Raw genomic sequence first — 24,204 nt, 5'->3', positions numbered from 1 at the left:
TAGAAAACTGTGACGAGTTTCCAGTTAAGGGCAGGTTCTCAGCCGGCTGATGTGGCCGAGCGGTTCTAGGCTCTTCAGTCTGGAAGCGCGCGACCGCTACGGTCGCAAGTTCGAATCCTGCCTCGGGCATGGATGTCTGTGATGTCCTTAGGTTAGTTACGTTTAAGTAGTTCTAAATTCTAGGGGACTGATGATCTCAGATGTTAAGTCCCATAGTGCTGAGAGCCATTTGAACCAACCAGGTTCTCATTCAAAATGGCCGAAAACTCGTATTTTTAAATGAAATTTTTAAGGTATATGTGTCTAGAATGTTGGGATGAAAAGGTTTTTTTAATCCGTGCGTTGCAAAAGTTTCTACAGCCCATTGTTCGAAGCAGAGTAACGGCCTCAGTGGGAAGCTCTCAGCCGGAGATGCCCGGCTCGGGTCGTGCCGTGACGCAAGTTCACAGAATGATTTACACTGCAGTATGTGTGCAAACATATTCGCCAAAAAAGCTGACGAACAACGAGTACAGGCTGTCGAACGCAGAATATCCAGCTAAGCCATATCGGCTTTCCTCGCCAATAAGAACGAGAGAATTGCTCTCGAGGAACAATTCGAGCCGGCCGGTTGGCCGTGCGGTTCTAGGCGCTTCAGTTTGGAACCTCATGACCGCTACGGTCGCAGGTTCGAATCCTGCCTCGGGCATGGATGTGTGTTATGTCCTTAGGTTAGTTAGGTTTAAGTAGTTCTAAGTTCTAGGGTACTGATGACCTTAGAAGTTAAGTCCCATAGTGCTCAGAGCCAACAATTCGAGTTAGAGGGAGAGTTGATATATGGTCCTGGAATTGCAGACTAAACGTAAGTAACGAAAACGCTCTTTTTTGGTAAAATTTCGATCACAGCTGGTGAAAACATTATTTTTGGTCCGCCATATGGGATTTCTATTTAGGAAGAAAAGAAATATACAGGGTGATTCAAAAAGAATACCACAACTTTAGGAATTTAAAACTCTGCAACGACAAAAGGCAGAGCTAAGCACTATCTGTCGGCGAATTAAGGGAGCTATAAAGTTTCATTTAGTTGTACATTTGTTCGCTTGAGGCGCTGTTGACTAGGCGTCAGCGTCAGTTGATGCTAAGATGGCGACCGCTCAACAGAGAGCTTTTTGTGTTATTGAGTACAGCAGAAGTGAATCGACGACAGTTGTTCAGCGTGCATTTCGAACGAAGTATGGTGTTAAACCTCCTGATAGGTGGTGTATTAAACGTTGTTATAAACAGTTTACAGATAATCGGTGTTTGTGCAAAGGGAAAAGTTCTGGACGGCCGAGAACGAGTGATGAAAATGTAGCACGCATCCAGCAAGCATTTGTTCGCAGCCCAGGAAAATCGACTCGCAGAGCTAGCAGAGATCTGCAAATTCCACAATCAACTGTATGGAGAGTCCTACGAAAAAGGTTAGTTATGAAACCTTATCGTCTGAAATTGGTTCAAGCACTGTCTGCAGCTGATAAGATTAAAAGAATCGATTTCTGTGATTTTATCCTTGCTCAAATGGAAACAGATGAATCTTTCGTTTCAAAGATTGTGTTTAGTGATGAAGCAACTTTCCACACTAACGGGAAAGTCAACCGTCACAATGTCTGTATATGGGGCACTGAGAATCCGCGGGAAACAACTCAGTATGAACGTGACTCGCCTAAGGTGAACGTTTTCTGTGCCATTTCAGCCAATAAAGTTTTTGGACCCTTTTTCTTCGAAGGTGCTACTGTAACTGGACTACAGTATCTGGAGATGTTAGAGAATTGGCTGTTCCCTCAGCTCGAACAAGAAGCACAACAATTCATATTTCAGCAGGATGGAGCGCCACCACATTGGCACTTATCTGTCCGTAACTACGTGAACGTCAACTACCCGAGGCGATGGATCGGCCGCCAGGCAGCCCGTGGCAGAGCACTTCATCACTGGCCTCCAAGAAGCCCTGATCTTACCCCCTGCGATTTTTTCTTATGGGGGGTATGTTAAGGATATGGTGTTTCGGCCACCTCTCCCAGCCACCATTGATGATTTGAAACGAGAAATAACAGCGGCTATCCAAACTGTTACGCCTGATATGCTACAGAGAGTGTGGAACGAGTTGGAGTATCGGGTTGATATTGCTCGTGTGTCTGGAGGGGGCCATATTGAACATCTCTGAACTTGTTTGTGAGTGAAAAAAAAACCTTTTTAAATACTCTTTGTAATGATGTACAACAGAAGGTTATTTTATGTTCCTTTCATTAAATACACATTTTTAAAGTTGTGGTATTCTTTTTGAATCACCCTGTATAATAACAAACAGATTTTATACAAATTGAACTAATAACACATATAAATAATATGAATATGGCATCTGTTCTTTCGGACATGTCCGAAAGAACAGATGCCATTGGTGACCGTGCAGATCTCTAGAATGAAATTACAATTAAATCAAAACCATTAGCTGCTGACGGGTGTTGATATATTTCTACGGGGACAGCTGAAAACTTGTGCCCGACCGGGACTCGAACCTATCCACGATTAGCCTGGGCTGTTACGGGACTCGGTGGATTGTCTGCCACGAGTAATGGGTATAATGGCAGGGGCACTACGAACGTAGTGTGTGGACTGTAAGTTGAGAATGTGGGTCTTACGGGGAGTATGCCGGCGATAAATCCCTGCAGTCGCACTATCCTCTGTGCCCTTGGTGGCTCAGAGGGACAGAGCGTCTGTCATGTAAGCAGGAGACTCCGGGTTCGAGTCCCGGTCGGGGTATACATTTTCAACTGTCCCCGTTGACGTATATCAGCGCCCGTCAGCAGATAATGGTCTTGATTTAATTGTAATTTCAATACATATAAAAGTTTTCCCTAAACATTAAACAGGATTTTCTCGAGAAACGATTGATGAAAACTGCTTGCGGCATAAAATAAAAACGGTTCATATGAAGATAGTAACTGTTCTCGAAGGAACAGATACCATCGATGACCGTGCAGCTTCTCTAGAATAAATGATAATTAATTAAAACCCTCAGCTGCCGACAGGTGTTGTTGAGATCCCCGGTTCGAGTCCCGGTCGGGACACACATTTTCAGCTGTCCCCATCGAGGTATATCACCAATACCTCTCGGTAGCTGAGGGTTTCAATTAATTATTTAAAAACGGTTCAAACTTATTAACTTCTACCTTTGACCCCAGAAAAGTAAACACATTTCTTGAGAGCTTATATCTAAAATATAAAAAAGTTGTTAATATTAACAATTTTTTGTGAAGCCATAAAGAGTGAACAAAACCCTCAAAAATCGATCTCAAATTTCGAGTTAGCACATTATCGTTAAAGTTAAGGTTATTTCATTGCGGTTGGGTATAAGCACCCATAAATTTAATGTGGTGTCGACTGACATTATCCAGTTTTAATTTCACGTAAATCCTGAGGGTCTACACGGCACGCGTACATCAAACTTGCAGATCCTTGATGAAACCGTAATCACCCGCGCCAGTTTATTTTTTTGTATTGAAAATCTGAAATAAAGTTCGAAGTATGATTAATCATAATCCCTAAATTGATCCTTTGTATGTCTTTTCATCGTTTCAAAAAATTGTCCAAACTTTGCCTTTCTTTTGCTCATTTGAATAAGGACCTGGCTTTAATATGGCAGCGGCGGAGACTGACGAATTTGGAGATGACGCCACAGGATTCGGTGGTCTGTTTAGAGCGAGTATGCAGGACAGAAGGGATAGATAACATTTCATCAAAATTTCTAAAATCATAGGGGACAGTGGCAACAAAAGGACTATTCACGTTGGGGTGTAGAATGTATGAGTCTAGGGATATACCATCTGAATTTCGGAAGAATACCACGCACGCAATTCTGAAGACTGCAAGAGCTGACAAGTGCGAGAATTATCGCACAATCAACTTGACAGCTCATGCTCAAATGGTTCAAATGGTTCTGAGCACTGTGGGACTTAACATCTGAGGTCATCAGTCCCCTAGAACTTAGAACTACTTAACCCTAACTAACCTAAGGACATCACACACATCCAAGCCCGAGGCAGGATTCGAACCTGCGACCGTAGCAGCAGCACGGTTCTGAACTGAAGCGCCTAGAGCCGCTCGGCCACAACGGCCGGCCACAGCTTATGAATCCGTGTTGTTAACAAGAATAATAAACAGAAGAATGGAAAAGAAAACTGAAGATGTGTTAGATGACGATCATAATTTGGGGTTTAGGAAAGGTAAAGGAACTAGAGAGGCAATTCTGACGTTGCGGTTGATAATGGAAGCAAGACAAGAAAAATGAAGACACGTTCATAGAATTTGTCGACCTGGGAAAAGCGTTCGGCAATTTAAAATGGTGCAAGATGTTCGAGATTATAAAAAAATAGGGATAACCTATAGGGATATACAATATGTACAAAGAGCCAATGGAGAATAATAAGATTGGACGACCAAGAACGAAGTGCTCGGATTAAAAAGGGTGTAAGATAGGGATGTAGTCTTTCTCCCCTACTGTTCAACCTGTACATCGAAGAAGCAATGATGGAAATAAAAGAAAAGTTCAGGAGTGCGATTAAAATTCAAGGTGGGAGAATATTAATGATACTATTCGCTGATGACACTGCTATTCTGAGTGAAAGAGAAGAAGATTTACATGCTCTGCTGAAAGCCGTGAACAGGCCAATCAATACAGAATATACACTACTGGTCATTAAAATTGCTACACCATGAAGATGACATGCTACAGAGGCGAAATTTAACCGACAGGAAGAAGATGCTGTGATACGCAAATGATTAGCTTTTCACAGCATTCACACAAGGCTGGCGCCGGTGGCTACACCTACAACGTGCTCACATGAGGAAAGTTTCCAACCGATTTCTCATACACAAACAGCAGTTGACCGGCGTTGCCTGGTGAAACGTTGTTGTGGTGCCCCGTGTAAGGAGGAGAAATGCTTACCATCACGTTTCCGACTTTGATAAAGGTCGGATTGTAGCCTATCGCGATTGCGGTTTATCGTATCACTAGCAGTCGAGATGACAGGCATTTTATCCGCAAGGCTGTAACGGATTGTGCAGCCACGTCTCGATCCCTGACTCAACAGATGGGGACGTTTGCAAGACCACAACCATCTGCACGAACAGTTCGACGACGTTTGCAGCAGCATGGACTATCAGCTCGGAGACCACGGCTGCGGTTACCTTTGACGCTGCATCACAGACACGAGTGCCTGCAATGGTATACTCAACGATGAACCTGGGTGCACGAATGGCAGACGATCATTTTTTCGGATGAATCGAGGTTCTGTTTACAGCGTCATGATGGTCGCATCCGTGTTTGGCGACATTGCGGTGAACGCACATTGGAAGCGTGTATTCGTCATCGCCATACTGGCGTATCACCCGGCGTGATGGTGTGGGGTGCCCTTGGTTACACGTCTAGGGCACCTCTTGTTCGCATTGACGGCACTTTGAACAGTGGACGTTACATTTCAGATGTGTTACGACCCGTGGCTCTACCCTTCATTCGATTCCTGCAAAATACATTTCAGCAGGATAACGCACGACCGCATGTTGCAGGTCCTGTACGGGCCTTTCTGGATACAGAAAATGTTCGACTGCTGCCCTGGCCAGCCATTCTCCAGATCTCTCACTAATTGAAAACGTCTGGTCAATGGTGGCCGAGCAACTGGCTCGTCACAATACGCCAGTCAGTACTCTTGATGAACTGTGGTATCATGTTGAAGCTGCATGGGCAGCTGTACCTGTACACGCCATCCAAGCTCTGTTTGACTCAATGCCCAGGTGTATCAAGGCCGTTATTACGGCCAGAGGTGGTTGTTCTGGATACTGATTTCTCAGGATCTATGCACATGTAATCACATGTCAGTTCTAGTATAATATATTTATCCAATGAATACCCGTTTATCATCTGCATTTCTTCTTGGTGCAGCAATTTTATTGGCCAGTAGTGTAGATTGAGAGTAAGTCGAAGAAAAACGAAAGTAATCAGGAGCAGCAGAAATGAGAACAGCGAGAAACTTAACATGCAGGATTGATGGTCACGAAGTGGATGAGGTTGAGTTCTACTATCTAGGCTGTAAAATAACCAAAGATTGACTGAGCAAGGAGGACATCAAAAGCAGACTAGCACTGGCAAAAAGGTCATTGTCGTCCAAGAGAAGTCTACTAGTATCAAACATAGGCCTTAATTTGAGGAAGAAATTCCTGAGAATGTACGTTTGGGGCACAGCATTGTATGGTAATGAAACGTGGACTGTGGGGAAACCGGAATAGAAGAGAATCGAAGCATTTGAGATGTGGTGCTACAGACGAATGTTGAAAAATAGGGCCGCGCGGGATTAGCCGAACGGTCTAGGGCGCTGCAGTCATGGACTGTGCGGCTGGTCCCGGCGTTGGTTCGAGTCCTCCCTCGGGCATGGATGTGTGTGTGTGTGTGTGTGTGTGTGTGTGTGTGTGTGTGTGTGTGTGTGTGTGTGTGTGTGTTTGTCCTTAGGGTAATTAGGTTAAGTAGAGTGAAAGCGTAGGGACAGATGACCTTAGCAGTTAAGTCCCATAAGATTTCACACACATTTGAACATTTTTTTAAAAAATCGGTGGACTGATAATGTAAGGATTGAGAAGGTTCTGCACAGAACTGGAGAGGAAAGTAATATGTGGAATACACTGACAAGGAGAAGGGACAGGATGATAGCACATCTGTTAAGACATGAGGGAATGACTTCCATGGTACTAGATGGAGCTATAGAGGGCAAAAGCTGTTGTGGAAGACAGAGATTGGAATACATGCAGCAAAAAATTGAGGACGTAGGTTGCAAGTGCTACTCTGAAATGGAGAGGTTGGTACAGCAGAGGAATTTGTGGCGGGCCACCGGGTCAGAAGACTGGTGAAAAAAAAAAGGAAGTCCAAGGCTCATTTCCCGTGTGTGATGCTTTAAGCAAGCGGATAAATATGGAGCCGCCCATGCGGAATGATGTGTACACGGGGCCGTATAGCTACATCTACATCTACATTTATAATCCGCAAGCCGCCCAACAGTGTGTGGCGGAGGGAACTTTACCTGCCACTGTCATTACCTCCCTTTCCTGTTCCAGTCGCGTATGGTTCGCGGGAAGAACGACTGCCGGAAAGCGACCGTGCGCGCTAGAATCTCTCTAATTTTACATTCGTGATCTCCTTGGGAGGTATAAGTAGGGGGAAGCAATATATTCGATACCTCATCCAGAAACGCACCCTCTCGAAACCTGGCGAGCAAGCTACACCGCGATGCAGAGCGCCTCTATTGCAGAGTCAGCCACTTGAGTTTGCTAAACATCTCTGTAACGCTATCACGCTTACCAAATAACCCTGTGACGAAACGCGCCGCTCTTCTTTGGATCTTCTCTACCTCCTCCGTCAACCCGACCTGGTACGGATCCCACACTGATGAGCAATACTCAAGTATAGGCCGAACGAGTGTTTTGTAAGCCACCTCTTTTGTTGACGGGCTACATTTTCTAAGGATTCTCCCAATGAATCTCATACTGGCACCCGCCTTACCAACAATTAATTTTATATGATCATTCCACTTCAAATCGTTCCGCACGCATACTCCCAGATATTTTACAGAAGTAACTGCTACCAGTGTTTGTTCCGCTATCATACAATAAAGGATCCTTCTTTCTATGAATTCGCAATACATTACATTTGTCTATGTTAAGGGTCAGTTGCCACTCCCTGCACCAAGTGCCTATCCGCGGCAGATCTTCCTGCATTTCGCGGTATAGAAGGCCAAGGGACAAGTGTGAAACCTGCCTACGCTCTGTACGCTGTTCCCGCTTTGGAGCGGCAGCTAAAGGCACGAGACGGGTTCGATGGCACAGGTTGAACGCGCTCGCTGAATTCTCATTAAAGCGAGTGATAGAGGAAGGGGGGGGGGGTGAATCAGGCGAGCGGGGAGCAGATGTGCGGTCGGATTACCGAAAGTCCTTCCCAACTTTTGGCGGACCTGACTGTACTACGGCATCACAAGTTCTGTCTCTTTATCCTTCACCGCCGCTAAGCAGTTGAAAGTAAACCCTCTCGCGTTTCAAGCCGCCGAAAACAGGGCGCAAAAGGGGAAAAAAGCCGCATTCTGTGAAGCGAGATTCGGTCTTAAAAAGCTACTGCGAGCAACTCTTCAAAAGTCACGCTTTTTGAGCAATTTTAAACAGCCCGCGGCTCAAAGGAGATCCGGCGCGTTAATGCACTTTGAAGACTTCCCGTGGGGCAGAGTTTAAAATCCCTGCTTTCGTTTCATTGTCGTTCGTTCCGACGGTTCACCGCTTTTGCCTCAGAAGCAGTTGCTGGAATCTAGTGGTACCGGGACCGCGGCCTTTGAACGGTGCTCGGCAGTTACCAAAATAACGAAGCAGTATCGAATATACTAATCGAGTAAACTGCATAATCTCCATACAGCAGACCGGCCAAACTTGACCTGTCGCAAATTCCAGTATGCAGATAACTTTGCAATTCCATATCAGAGTGAATGTCTTGAATGAAGCAGGCACAAGGGAATACAAACGTCTGAAAAATAAGATCGACAGGAAGTGCAAAATGGCAAAGCAGGGATGGCTAGAGGACAAATGTAAGGATGCAGAGGCTTATCTCACTAGGGTTCAAAATGGTTCACATGGCTCTGAGCACTATGGGACTTAACTTCTGATGACATCAGTCCCCTAGAACTACTTAAACGTAACTAACATAAGGACATCACACATATCCATGCCCGAGGCAGGATTCCAACCTGCGACCGTAGCGGTCGCGCGGTTCCAGACTGTAGCGCCTAGAACCACTCGGCCACCCCGGCCAGCTATCTGACTAGGGGTAAGACAGATCCTGCCTACAGGAAAATTAGTGACCTTTGAAGAAACGAGAACCACTTGTATGAATATCAAGATCTCAGATGGAAAACCAGTTCTAAGCAAAGAAGGGAAAGCAGAAAGGTGGATGGAATATAAAGAGGGGCTATACAAGGGCGATGTACTTGAGGACAATATTATGGAAATGGAAGAGGATGTAGATGAAGATGAAATGGGAGATATGATACCGCATGAAGAGTTTGACACAGGACTGAAAGATCTGAGTCGAAACGAGGCTCCTGGAGTTGACAACATTTCATTAGAACTACTGACAGCCTTGGGAGAGCCAATCCTGACAAAACTCTACCACCTGGTGAGCAAGATGTATGAGACAGGCGAAATATCTTCAGACTGAGGGAATTAGATTGGGAAATGAGACACTTAAAGTAATAAAGGAGTTTTGCTATTTGGGGAGCATAATAACTGATGATGGTCGAAGTAGAGAGGATATAAAATGTAGACTGGCAATGGCAAGGAAAGCGTTTCTGAAGAAGAGAAATTTGTTAACATCGAGTATAGATTTAAGTGTCAGGAAGTCGTTTCTGAAAGTATTTGTATGGAGTGTAGCCATGTATGGAAGTGAAACATGGACGATAAATAGTTTGGACAAGTAGAAAATAGAAGCTTTCGAAATGTGGTGCTACAGGAGAGTGCTGAAGATTAGATGGGTAGATCGCTTAACTAATGAAGAGGTATTGAAAAGAATTGGGGAGAAAAGGAATTTGTGGCACAACTTGGCTAGAAGAAGGGATCGGTTGGTAGGACATGTTCTAAGGCATCAAGCTATCACCAATTTAGTACTGGAGGGAAGCGTGTAGGGTAAAAATCGTAGAGGGAGACCAAAAGATGAATACACTAAGCAGATTCAGAAGGATGTAGGTTGCGGTAGGTACTGGGAGATGAAGAAGCTTGCACACGATAGAGTAGCATGGAGAGTTGCATCAAACAGTCTCAGGAGTGAAGACAACAACAAACAACATCTTGAAAGAGCATAACACCTAACAAACAGCCTTACTACACTTTATAACTGTTTTAAAACACGTAGTGTTATACCTAATGTTTTTAAAACAGAAATACGTCATTTACACATTTCCAATCATCCAAACAATTCGTGTGCAAACTATATGAGACGAGAAACTTTCCTCCGAACTTCAATACGAATATCAAATTCCAAAGAAAGCAGGTGCTGACAGGTGTGGATATTACCGAACAATAAGTCTAGGAAGTCATGGCTGCAAAATACTGAGACGAATTATCTACACAAGAATGGAAGAATTGGTCGAACTCGACCTAGCGGAAGATCAGTTTAGTTTCCGGAGAAAGTTTGGAATGAAGGAGGCAATGCTGACCCTACAGCTTATGTTAGAAAATACGTTAAAGAAAGGTAAATCTACATTTGTAGCCTTTGTAGACATACAGAAAGTTGTTGACAATGTTGACTGGAACAATCTCTTTGAAATTTTGAAGGTAGGTGGGGAAAGAAGATGGTACACGGAACGAAAGACTATTTACAACTTGTACAGAAACCAGACGGAAGTTGTAAGAGTCGAGGGGCATGAAAGGAAACTAGAGGCTGAGAAGGAAGTGAGACAGGCTTGTAGCCTATCCCTCGTGTTATTCAGTCTGTATGCTGAGCAAACAGTAAAGGAAACCAAAGAAAAATTTGAAGTAGGAAGTAAAGCTCGGGGAGGACAAATACAGTACTGGCCATTAAAATTGTTGCACCAAGAAGAAATGCAGATAATAAACGGGTATTCATTGGACAAATATATTATACTAGAACTGACATGTGATTACATTTTCACGCAGTTTGGGTGCATAGATCCTGAGAAATCAGTACCCAGAACAACCAACTCTGGCCGTAATAACGGCCTTCATACGCCTGGGCATTGAGTCAAACACAGCTCGGATGGCGTGTACAGGTACAGCTGCCCATGCAGCTTCAACACGATACCACAGTTCATCAAGAGTAGTGACTGGCGTATTGTGACGAGCCAGTTGCTCGACCACTATTGACCAGAGGTTTTCAGTTGGTGCGAGATCTGGAGAATGTGCTGGCCAGGGCAGCAGTCGATCATTTTCTGTATCCAGAAAGGCCTGTACACGAACTGCAACGTGCGGTCGTGCATTATCCAGCTGAAATGTAGGGTTCCGCGGGGACCGAATGAAGGGTAGAGGCACGGGTCGTAGCACATCTGAAATGTAACGTCCACTGTTCAAAGTGCCGTCAATGCGAACAAGAGGTGACCGAGACGTGTAACCAATGGCACCCCATACCACCATCACGCCGGGTGTTACGCCAGTATGACGATGGCGAATACACGCTTCCAATGTGCGTTCACCGCGATGTCGCCTAACACGGATGCGACCATCATGATGCTGTGAACAGAACCTGGATTCATCCGAGAAAATGACGTTTTGCCATTCGTGCCCCATGGTTCGTCGTTGAGTACACCATCGCAGGCGCTCCTGTCTGTGATGCAACGTCAAGGGTAACCGCAGCCACGGTCTCCGAGCTGATAGTCCACGCTGCTGCAAACGTCGTCGAACTGTTCGTGCAGATGGTTGTTATCTTTCAAACGCCCCCATCTGTTGACTCAGGGATCGAGATGTGGCTGCACGATCCGTTACAGCCATGCGGATAAGTTGCCTGTCATCTCGACAGTGATACGAGGCCGTTGTGATCCAACACGGCGTTCCGTATTACCTTCCTGAATTCACCGATTCCATATTCTGCTAACAGTCATTGGATCTCGACCAACGCGAGCAGCAATGTCGCGATACGATAAACCGCAACTGCGATAGGCTACAATCCGACTCTTATGAAAGTCGGAAAACGTGATGGTACGCATTTCTCCTCCTTACACGAGGCATCGCAGCAGCGTTTCACCAGGAAACGCTGGTCAACTGCTGTTTATGTATGAGAAATCGGTTGGTAACTTTCCTCGTGTCAGCACGTTGTAGGTGTCGCCACTGGCACCAACCTTGTGTGAATGCTCTGAAAAGCTAATCATTTGCATATCACAGCATCTTCTTCCTGTCGGTTAAATTTCGCGACTGTAGTACGTCATCTTCTTGGTGTAGCAATTTTAATGGCCATTAGTGTGCATTGACGGGGAAAAAATGGCAACACCAGGAAGGAGTTGTGCAACACAAATGAAAGTTGGTAGGCGTGTTTCTACATCCCGAAGGTGACGTCTATTCAGATTTCACTCCGGTCACACAACACTAGCACCAGTAGCGTCACTATGAAGATGCAAATCAAGCTTGTTTTAAATACACGCTGTAACGGTCGTGAGTGCTGGTTACCTTTGAGACTGGACGTGGTGAGTTGATGTGAACGAAGAATACCTTCAGGGCAACAAAGACGCCGTTATCAATACCTCAGTGAGTTCGGAAGAGATAGTGTAATAGGAATGCGATAGCCTGAACGTTTGTTTTGCAGTACTGCAGAAAGACTTGGGAGGAATGTAGCCACTTTACATGATTGTAGAGTCCAGAAGACCGAGCTACGGACGGCCATGTTGCACTACCAAGAGAGATGACTATCGTGTGGTGAATTCTTCTCGGGTTATCAGCCGAGTGGTGGCGTCGTCTTGTCGCAACGTTTCAATGAGTTTCGTACCCATCATGTTCTGGCCATAACACGAGAAGAATTCGTCAGTGGAATACGCCGTGAAAGACTGCAATCGAATGGACGACTATCGTGTTCTGCGTATGGCTCTGGTGCATCGCGATGCATCTGCAACAACAATCTGAGCACCAGAAATCTGTTACTTCAAGGGCAGCTCCGAGCTACATGCCTTGTAGCGTGGATTCCAATGACTTCAAACCACCGCCATTTGCGACTAGAGTGGCGTCAAACGAGAGCTCTTTGGAGGGCGGTCTGGAAGTCTGTTGTGTTTTCTGATGAAAGCTGGTTCTGCCTCGGTGCCAGATATGGCCGTGTGTTGGTTAGAAGGAGGCCAGTTGAGGCCCCACAACCAACCTGTCTGCGTAATAGACGCACAGGTCCTACACCTGGGGTTGAGGTCTTGGATGCAATTTCGCATGACAGCACGAACACTCTAGTGTTACCCCACGCACCCTGACTGCAGATCTGTACATCAGTCTGGTGATTCGACCTGTTGTGCTGCCATTCATGAAAAGCATTCCAGGGGGTGTTTTCCAACAGGATAACGCTCGACCACACACCGCTTTTGTAACCCAACATGCCCTACAGTATGCTCGATCACCAGATCTGTTTCGAGTCGAGTATATATGGGTCAAATCCAGCATATCCACAAACCTGTTGTGATGCCATTCATGAACAGTATTCCAGGGGGTGTTTTCCAACACGATAACGCTCGCCCACATACCGCTTTTGTAACCCAACATGCTCTACAGTATGCTCGATCACCAGATCGGTATCGAGTAGAGTATATATGGGACAAATCCAGCATATCCACAAACCTGTTGTGCTGCCATTCATGAACAGTATTCCAAGGGGTTTTTTCCAACAGGATAACGCTCGCCCACATACCGCTTTTGTAACCCAACATGCTCTACAGTATGCTCGATCACCAGATCGGTATCGAGTAGAGTATTTATGGGACAAATTCAGCATATCCACAAACCTGTTGTGCTGCCATTCATGAACAGCATTCCAGGGGGTGTTTTCCAATGGAATAACGCTCGTCCACATACCGCATTTGTAACCCAACATGCTCTACAGTATGCTCGATCACCAGATCGGTATCGAGTATAGTATATATGGGACAAATCCAGCATATCCACAAACCTGTTGTGCTGCCATTCATGAACAGCATTCCAGGGGGTGTTTTCCAATGGGATAACGCTCGTCCACATACCGCATTTGTAACCCAACATGCTCTACAGTATGCTCGATCACCAGATCGGTATCGAGTAGAATATATATGGGACAAATCCAGCATATCCACAAACCTGTTGTGCTGCCATGCCATTCATGAACAGTATTCCAGGGGGTGTTTTCCAACACGATAACGCTCGCCCACATACCGATTTTGTAACCCAACATGCTCTACAGTATGCTCGATCACCAGATCGGTATTGAGTAGAGTATATATGGGACAAATCCAGCATATCCACAAACCTGTTGTGCTGCCATTCATGAACAGTATTCCAGGGGGTGTTTTCCAACAGGATAACGCTCGCCCACATACCGCTTTTGTAACCCAACATGCTCTACAGTATGCTCGATCACCAGATCTGTCTCCAGTCGAGCATATATGGGACAACTCCAGCATACCCACAAACAGAATAACCGCCCGTGTATTGAGCGAACACGTGCAACATGTATGGAACTCCGTCCCACAAACCGATATCCGGCACCTGTACAACACAACGCGTGCTAATTTGCACGCTTGCATTCAACTTTGTGGAAGCTACACTAGTTATTAATGTACCAGCACTTCACATTTGAAATGGCTTATCTTGCAGTTGCATTAACCTGTGATCTTCCAATCCTAATCACTTAATTATGTTACCTAGACAAACGTATTTCCGTAATTTCATTATTCTACATTAATTATTTTTTGGTGGTGCGGTCTTTTTCCGTTAGTGTAAAAACTTTGAGGATTGCCGATGACATTTTAATTCTTTCAGAGACAGTGAAGGACTTGGAAAAGCAGTTGAAAGGAACGGACAGTGTCTTGAGGGGAGGAGATAAGATGATCATTAAACAAAGAAAATATGGGTAATGGAATGAAGCCGAAATTAATTACGCGATATTGAGGGAGTTAGATTAGAAAATCAGACACTAAAAATAGTAGAAGCGTTTTACTATCTGCGCAACAAAATAACCTTGATGACAGAAACAGAGAGGATACAAATTGTAGACTGAAAATGGCAATACAAACTTTTCTGGACAACAGAAATCTGTTAACATCAAATATAGATTTAAGTGTTAGGAAGACCTTTTCTGAAGGTATTTGGAGTATATTCTTGTATGGAAGTGAAATGCGGATGATAATAGTTCAGACACGAAGAGAATGGAAGCTTTTGAAATGTGGAGCTACAGAAAAATGCTGAAGTTGGTGTATCTGTAACTAATGAAGAGGTACTGAATATCACTGGGGAGAAAAGAAATCTGTGGCACAACTTAACTAAAAGGAATGACTGGTTGATACGACACGTTCTTAGACATCTAGAGATCAGCAATGTAGTACAGGAGGGATGTGTGTGAGGTAAAAATTGGAGAGGGAGTCCAAGATATGAATGCAACGAACAGGCTCAAATGGATGTAGATTCCAGTAGTTATCCGGAAATGAAGAGTTTTGCACAGGATAGAATAGCATTGAGAACTGCATCATACGAGTATTCTTGCTGAGGACGACAATGATAGTCTAGCATCAGCGAAGTCCTGCCCATGGCTTGGTTTCCTTAGCATAGTCAGAGACTACCATAATCAAAAATACCTTGTTGTCTCATTAGATAGAATGCTGACATGCCGCAAGAACCTCTCCGACACAACTTATCTATGGATATCGGTTGCTTTAGTAATGCGGAATGAAGAGTCTTCCACAGGACACACTAGCTTGGAGAGCTGCTTATTCACAGTAAAGACCACAACACTTATTGTTGTGAATTTCAACCGTGGACTGTGTCCCTAACGCTCTGATAGGGTTCAACTACTGACAAAAGTAGTATCTTATGACGACAGTACCAGTGATTAAGAATTGGAAACAGTAAACCCACACAAATATCCGTGTGCAACAATCTGTCATTGAGTTGCTTTTGGCGGAAAAGCAGAGCATCGCAGATTTTCATAGGCGCTTGGGGGAAGTCTTCAGAGAGCTGGCAGTGAACAAAAGCACGGAGAGTCGTTGGGCGAGGCGCTTGTATCATAGCAACAAGGTCGCGCAAAAGTGTCCGATCTCCCGCGTGCCGGCCGGCCGCACACAGCTGTGACTCCTGCAGTGTCGGAACGTGCGGACACTCTCATTCGAGGTGATCGGCGGATCGCAATCAAACACCTCGTTGCTCAACTTGACGTCTCTGTTGGTGCTGCTGACACACACGTCTACCAGTTGGGATACTCGAAGGTGTATGCCAGCCTAACAGAAGATCGTGAAGAGCAACGGAGCACCATCTGCGCGGAATTGCTTGCGCGTTGCGGTGCTGATCGTGAGATTTTTTTGTCCAATATAGTCACTGGCCATACAGCAAGACGTTGGCTTCGACATCGACCATTAGAGCGGTATCATGCGGGCGTATCAGCCCTCCCTGTAGGGTGGCGTAAGGCCGTCGCATTGATCGGAGATAATGTTGAATAATACGATTTTATAGCCAACCTGGTTTCAGCAAAAATAAATGTGTTGCATTAGTTATTGAACGCCCTCGCAAGCAAAGACAAGACGTTGTTCAATGTTGTTATCAAAAGTCTCGAAAACGTTTTGACCATTCTACGTCCTATGAACAGGTTTTCTATTAAAACATGGCGGGGGTAAGGAGGAGATGGACAGAGACAGAAAGGAAAAGGAAATATTCAGGGTGATTCAACTGTTCCTTCTGTTGTCCTTTTGTTGTTGTTGTTGTGGTCTTCAGTCCTGAGACTGGTTTGATGCAGCTCTCCATGCTACTCTATCCTGTGCAAGCTTCTTCATCTCCCAGTACCTACTGCAACCTACATCCTTCTGAATCTGCTTAGTGTATTGATCTCTTGGTCTCCCTCTACGATCTTTACCCTCCACGCTGCCCTCCAATGCTAAATTTGTGATCCCTTGATGCCTCAAAACATGTCCTACCAACCGATCCCTTCTTCTAGTCAAGTTGTGCCACAAACTTCTCTTCTCCCCAATCCTATTCAATACTTCCTCATTAGTTACGTGATCTACCCACCTTATCCTCAGCATTCTTCTGTAGCACCACATTTCGAAAGCTTCTATTCTCTTCTTGTCCAAACTATTTATTGTCCATGTTTCACTTCCATACATGGCTACACTCCATACAAATACCTTCAGAAACGACTTCCTGACATTTAAATCTATACTCGATGTAACAAAGTTCTCTTCTTCAGAAACGATTTCCTTGCCATTGCCAGTCTACATTTTATATCCTCTCTACTTTGACCATCATCAGTTATTTTACTCCCTAAATAGCAAAACTCCTTTACTACTTTAAGTGTCTCATTTTCTAATCTAATCCCCTTAGCATCACCCGATTTAATTTGACTACATTCCATTATCCTCGTTTTGCTTTTGTTGATGTTCATCTTATATCCTCCATTCAAGACACTGTCCATTCCGTTCAACTGCTCTTACAAGTCCTTTGCTGTCTCTGACAGAATGACAATGTCATCGGCGAATCTCAAAGTTTTTACTTCTTCTCCATGAATTTTAATACCTACTCCGAATTTTTCTTTTGTTTCCTTTACTGCTTGCTCAATATACAGATTGAATAACATCGGGGAGAGGCTACAACCCCGTCTCACTCCTTTCCCAACCACTGCTTCCCTTTCATGCCCCTCGACTCTTATAACTGCCATCTGGTTTCTGTACAAATTGTAAATAGCCTTTCGCTCCCTGTATTTTATCCCTGCCACCTTCAGAATTTGAAAGAGAGTATTCCAGTTAACGTTGTCAAAAGCTTTCTCTAAGTCTACAAATGCTAGAAATGTAGGTTTGCCTTTTCTTAATCTTTCTTCTAAGATAAGTCGTACGGTTAGTATTGCCTCACGTGTTCCAACATTTCTACGGAATACAAACTGATCTTCCCCGAGGTCCGCTTCTACCAGTTTTTCCATTCGTCTGTAAAGAATTCGCGTTAGTATTTTGCAGCTGTGACTTATTAAACTGATAGTTCGGTAATTTTCACATCTGTCAACACCTGCTTTCTTTGGGATTGGAATTATTATATTCTTCTTGAAGTCTGTGGGTATTTCGCCTGTCTCATACATCTTGCTCACCAGATGGTAGAGTTTTGTCATGACTGGCTCTCCCAAGGCCATCAGTAGTTCTAATGGAATGTTGTCTACTCCCGGGGCCTTGTTTCGACTCAGGTCTTTCAGTGCTCTGTCAAACTCTTCACGCAGTATCTTATCTCCCATTTCATCTTCATCTACATCCTCTTGCATTTCCATAATATTGTCCTCAAGTACATCGCCCTTGTATAGACCCTCTATATACTCCTTCCACCTTTCTGCCTTCCCTTCTTTGCTTAGAACTGGATTGCAATCTGAGCTCTTGATATTCATACAAGTGGTTCTCTTCTCTCCAAAGGTCTCTTTAATTTTCCTGTAGGCAGTATCTATCTTACCCCTAGTGAGACAAGCCTCTACATCCTTACATTTGTCCTCTAGCCATCCCTGCTTAGCCATTTTGCACTTCCTGTCTGCACTCTGGCATCCAGTCGGTCGTACAGGTGGCGAATACTGTACTCGGAAACGTCATGCCAAGCCTGCTCGACCTGTTCATGTTGTCCTTTTATGCAACCCGACATGTTACATCTGGCCAAGCGCGCTATTTTCATTTTCTCTCGTCCACTGCGCGTCAATTGTTAGTCCTACAGAAAAAAAGAACAGCACCTTTTTGTAGTAAATTCAATGCGGTTAAATTTTGTGCCGGGTTATGCCTTCGCTGGAGGCCGCCGTTTCCGAGCTATTCAGGAAAGCCATAGAACTTTGAGGTTGAAACGCATCCCTACACCCAAAGTCTTCTCCCAACTGTCAGGATTTCTAGTATGCTGCTCATGGCTCTCCCTCTAATACTGTACAAAAATTTTCGACTGCGCACACGCTATGCCCAAACTCGTACGGGACTTGGTAGATTAATCTGCCACGAGTAATGAGTATGATGGGCAAACATCTATTATGCGCACTACGAATGTAGTGGTGTGAACATGTTGGGAATGTGGGTCTCACGGGGAGCGTGCAAGGGATAAGTCCCTGCAGACGCACTATCCTCTGTGCCCGCGGTGGCTCACATGGATAGAGCGTCTGCCATGTAAGCAGGAGATCCCGGGTTCGAGTCCCGGTCGGGGCACACATTTTCAACATGTCCCCAATGAAGTACATCAACGCCTGTTTGCAGCTAGGGTGTCCATTTAATTATCATTTCATTTCTAGCAAAGCTGCATGGTCATCCACGGTAACTGTTCTTTCGGGAACAGATACTACCGTCATATATAGTTAAAATGTGGCTTTCTGGCCATTGACCTTGTGCGAACGCACACGCCATGCCCAAACTCGTACGGGACTTGGTAGATTAATCTGCCACGAGTAATGAGTATGATGGGCAAACATCTATTAGGCGCACTACGAATGTAGTGGTGTGGGCATGTTGGGAATGTGGATCTCCCGGGAAGCGTGCAAGGGATAAGTCCCTGTAGACGCACTATCCTCTGTGGTTCAAATGGTTCAAATGGCTCTGAGCACTATGGGACTCAACTGCTGAGGTCATTAGTCCCCTAGAACTTAGAACTAGTTAAACCTAACTAACCTAAGGACATCACAAACATCCATGCCCGAGGCAGGATTCGAACCTGCGACCGTAGCGGTCTTGCGGTTCCAGACTGCAGCGCCTTTAACCGCACGGCCACTTCGGCCGGCACTATCCTCCGTGCTCACGGTGGCTCAGATGGATAGATCGTCTGCCACGTAAGCAGGAGATCCCGGGTTCGAGTCCGGATCGGGGCACACATTTTCAACATGTCCCCTATGAAGTACATCAACGCCTGTTTGCAGCTAGGGTGTTCATTTAATTATCATTTCGAATCTAGAGACGCTCTTCAGCCCATTCTGTACCGCTCCAATGGGGGCAGTGAAGACAAGATTAGAATCATTACGATATGCACAGATGTATACTGCCGAAAAAAAGTTAGTACACTTTTTTAGAAGTTTTCGGTTCACTAAAGATTTATTGTTGCAACAGTGCATATGGAGTACATGAAATGACTACCAGAATGAGATTTTCACTCTGCAGCGGAGTGTGCGCTGACATGAAACTTCCTGGCAGATTAAAACTGTGTGCCCGATGGAGAGTCGAACTCGGGACCTTTGCCTTTCGCGGGCAAGTGCTCTACCAACTGAGCTACCGAAGCACGACTCACGCCCGGTACCCACAGCTTTACTTCTGCCAGTATCTCGTCTCCTACCTTCCAAACTTTACAGAAGCTCTCCTGCGAACCTTGCAGAACTAGCACTCCTGAAAGAAAGGATATAGCGGAGACATGGCTTAGCCACAGCCTGGGGGATGTTTCCAGAATGAGATTTAATCTGCCAGGAAGTTTCATATCAGAGCACACTCCGTTGCGGTGAAATACTCTCTACGATTAACAGTTTTCTAAAGCGCCGTGGCGCAGCGGTAAGCGCCCGGGTTCGTAATGAGAAGGTCGCCGGTTCGAATCTCGCGCCATGCAACCTTTTTTTTTTTAGTATTTGTTTTTTGTAATTCAAATGTATATACACACACACACACACACACACACACACACACACATACATACATACATATATATATATATATATATATATATATATATATATATATATATATGTGTGTGTGTGTGTGTAATTCCCGGCAATCAGTTGCAACAATTATGCATATTATAAGTTGTTGAAAGTCGTTTGTCGTGGAAAAACTGACGACTTCGAACATCATTATGTTTTCCGCAAACAAAGTTGTATTTCACAAATGTTGTTAATTGTCTTCATAATGTTAACCACGTATAGTTAACGGAAGACGATATTCCGAAACGAATGCGTATAGCGTAAGTCAGACGTTCGAATTAGAATAGAGACCCCACGAACACAAATTTGCTGTGGCAGGTATGAAATATAAACTCCGTTACTCGCTCGTTACACTTGAAGGACAGATGTTGAATGGGCCGAAACGAGCCGCCGCATAACAGCGTAGTTGCCTGCTAACTTCGAAAGACGGTAGATGCGGTCCCTAGCGCAACTTATAACATCGTCGAAAATCAGTGCGGACGGGAGAGCTTTGGTACACACTGTTAAACAATCGGAAAAATGGAGGCGGTACAATTGGAGAGCGATCCGCCTTCACCAACATGCATAAGCAATTCATTAATAGTATATATATATATATATATATATACATATATATATATATATATTTGAATTACAAAAAACTAATTATAAAAAAAAATTGCATGGTGCGAGATTCGATCCGGCGACCTTCTCATTACGAACCCGAGCGCTTACCGCTGCGCCACGACGCTGTTGAAAATTATTAATCGTTGAGAGTATTTCACCGCAACGGTTTCTTTTAACTGTCGATTTTTTCGACAACGGTTGAGAAGTGCATGTTGGTGCTTTGCCACATTACACCTCTGGCCATGAGCTTTTATTATGCGCAGTATGAATCGAATCTGAATTTCACAATTGGCGGCCTCCCCTTGTCAGTCGAAGTCCAGCCGTGACAGCGGGAACGTATCTGCGTGTCCGGTTTTTTCGATATTCGAATTGAAATGTGCACCGCAATCAAAAATCCCGCCAGTTGTGAGGAGCGGTCTGTGGTACGGTTTTTGTTGGAAAAAAAAACCTAAAATATATAGAAATTTATCGTGAACTGTGCGAAGTGTACGGAAACAATGTTCCCTCCGGAAATGGTTCATTCGGTTTAAAAATGGCCGAGTTCATGATGAAGAGAAGCATAGACTCCCGCGCAATGTGACTGACGATCTTGTAGCTAAATTTGATGAAACGATCCGTGAAATCCGTCGCTTCACAATAACGAAGCTTTCGCTTTCTTTTCCACAAGTTTCACGGACCTTGTTGTTCGAAATTTTCACTCAAAAGCCAGGCTACCACAAATTTTGTGCACGATGGGCGCGCAAAATGCTTACAGAGCACCGTAACGAACAGCGTACGGGGACAACGTTGACATTTGTGGAGGCCTACCACAAACATGGTGATTCATTACTGGATCGAATCGTAACTGATGACGAGACCTGTGTGAAATACGTCAATTGCGAGGCAATGGAGTGGGGGCACAGAAGGTGCTCCCAAAAACCAAGAAAATGTTTGCAAACCATATCAGCAAGGAAGTTGATGGCGACAGTGTTTTGGGATAGGTAAGGTGTGCTTGTTATTGATTTCTTGAACGTAGAACAACCATAAATTCTGTCCGGTACTGTCAAACTTTGCACAGCCTTAGAAGAGCAGTTCAAAACAAACGCCGAGGAAGACGAAGTCCAAAATTTTGTTTTTGCACGACAATGGTTCAAATGGCTCTGAGCACTATGGGACTTAACATCTGAGGTCATCAGTCCCCTAGAACGTAGAACTACTTAAACCTAACTAACCTAAGGACATCACACACATCCATGCCCGAGGCTGGATTCGAACCTGCGACCGTAGTGGTTGCGCGGTTCCAGACTGTAGCGCCTAGAACCGCTCGGCTAATCCGGCCGGCTGCACGACGATGCCCTACCTCACACGGCAAACCGCACGAAATGACTCCTTAATCCATTCAAATGGGAAATTTTCCCTCATCCGCCGTACGGCCCCGATCTTGCACGAAGCGACTTCCACTTGTTTCCCAAGATGAAGAACTGGATTGCAGCGCAGCGCTTTGATGACGACGCGGAACTCCAGGCGGGCGTGACTCACTGGCTGAAGCCTAGAACCGATCGGCAGAATTTTACGACGGAAGTCTTTCAAAGCTTGTCCGCCGCTGTGATAAGTGCCTGAATGTGATTGGTGACTATGTGGAAAAGTAGTATATCAGTCGCGCTTTCAGACGTATATACGCTGATGGCCATTAACATTGCTACACCAAGAAGAAATGAAGATGATAAACGGGTATTCATTGGATAACTATATTATACTAGAACTGTTATGTGATTACATTTTCACGCAAGTTTGGTGCACAGATCCTGAGAAATCAGTACCCAGAACAACCACCTCTGGCCGTAATAATGGCCTTTGTACGCCTGGGCATTGAGTCAAACAGAGCTTGGATGGTGTGTACAGTTACAGCTGCCCATGCAGCTTCAACACGATACCACAGTTCGTCAAGAGTAGCGACTGGCGTATTGTGACCAGCCAGTTGCTCGGGCGCCATTGACCAGACGTTTTCAATTGCTGAGAGATCTGGAGAATGTGCTGGCCAGGGCAGCAGTGGAACATTTTCTGTATCCAGAAAGGCCCGTACAGGTCCTGCAACATGCGGTCGTGCATTATCCTGCTGAAATGTAGGGTTTCGCAGGGATCGAATGAAGGGTGAGCCACGGGTCGTAACACATCTGAAATGTAACGTCCACTGTTCTTAGTGCTGTCAATGCGAACAAGAGGTGACCAAGACCTGTAACCAATGGCACCCCATACCACCACGCCGAGTAATACGCCAGTATGGCGATGACGAATACACGCTTCCAATGTGAGTTCACCGCGATGTCACCAAACACGGATGCGACCACTACGATGCTGTAAAGAGAACCTGAATTCATCCGAAAAAATGACGTTTTGCCATTCGTGCACCCAGGTTCGTCGTTGAGTACACCATCGCATGTGCTCCTTTCTGTGATGCAGCGTCAAGGGTAACCGCAGCCGTGGTCTCCGAGCTGATAGTCGGTGCTGCTGCAAACGTCGTCGAACTGTTCGTGCAGATGGTTGTTGTCTTGCAAACGTCCCCATCTGTTGACTCAGAATCGAGACGTGGCTGCACGATCCGTTACATCCATGCGGATAAGATGCCTGTCATCTCGACTGCTAGTGATACGATGCCGTTGGGATGCAGCACGGCATTACGTATTACCCTCCTGAACCCACCGATTCCATTTTCTGATAACAGTCATTGGATCTCGACGAAGGCGAACAGCAATGTCTCGATACGATAAAACGCAATCGCGATAGGCTACAATCCGACCTTTATCAAAGTCGGAAATGTGATGGTACGCATTTGTCCTCCTGACACGAGGCATCACAACAACGTTTCACCAGGCAACGCCGGTCAATTGCTGTTTATGTATGAGAAATCGGTTGGAAACTTTCCTCATGTCAGCACGTTGTATGTGTCGCCACCGGCGCCAACCTTGCGTGAATGCTCTGAAAAGCTAATGATTTGCACATCACAGCATCTTCTTCCTGTCGGTTAAATTTCGCGTCTGTAGCACGTCATCTTTGTGGTGTAGCAATTTTAATGGCCAATAGGGTAATAAAATTTATTTCTGGTACTTAGTTTTTTTTTAATGCAAAAACGTTCCCGACTTTCTGAATAGCCCTCGTAGCTTACCGCACCCCAGACCATAAGGCCTGGTTCGGGACAGTGTATCTTGGATGAATGCACTCTACGATTACGCGCTCAACAGGTCCAGGTGTAT

General features: G+C 45.0%; 1 protein-coding gene and 1 non-coding gene across 2 annotated transcripts in view; one reads left to right on the top strand and one right to left on the bottom strand.

Annotated features, from left to right (window-relative positions):
• Window positions 1–24,204, bottom strand: part of LOC126428433 (unconventional myosin-Ib) — an 852,237-nt gene that overhangs the window by 392,955 nt on the left and 435,078 nt on the right. The gene's annotated exons all lie outside the window — the stretch shown is intronic.
• Window positions 18,828–18,902, top strand: Trnat-ugu (transfer RNA threonine (anticodon UGU)). Its single transcript has one exon. It is a non-coding gene; the product is annotated as a tRNA-Thr (tRNA).

The sequence above is a fragment of the Schistocerca serialis genome, chromosome 12 (assembly GCF_023864345.2).
Source record: "Schistocerca serialis cubense isolate TAMUIC-IGC-003099 chromosome 12, iqSchSeri2.2, whole genome shotgun sequence".
Taxonomy (NCBI): Eukaryota; Metazoa; Arthropoda; class Insecta; order Orthoptera; family Acrididae; genus Schistocerca; species Schistocerca serialis.
Note: the sequence above shows the minus strand (reverse complement) of the source record. Positions and strands in the feature narration are given on the sequence as shown.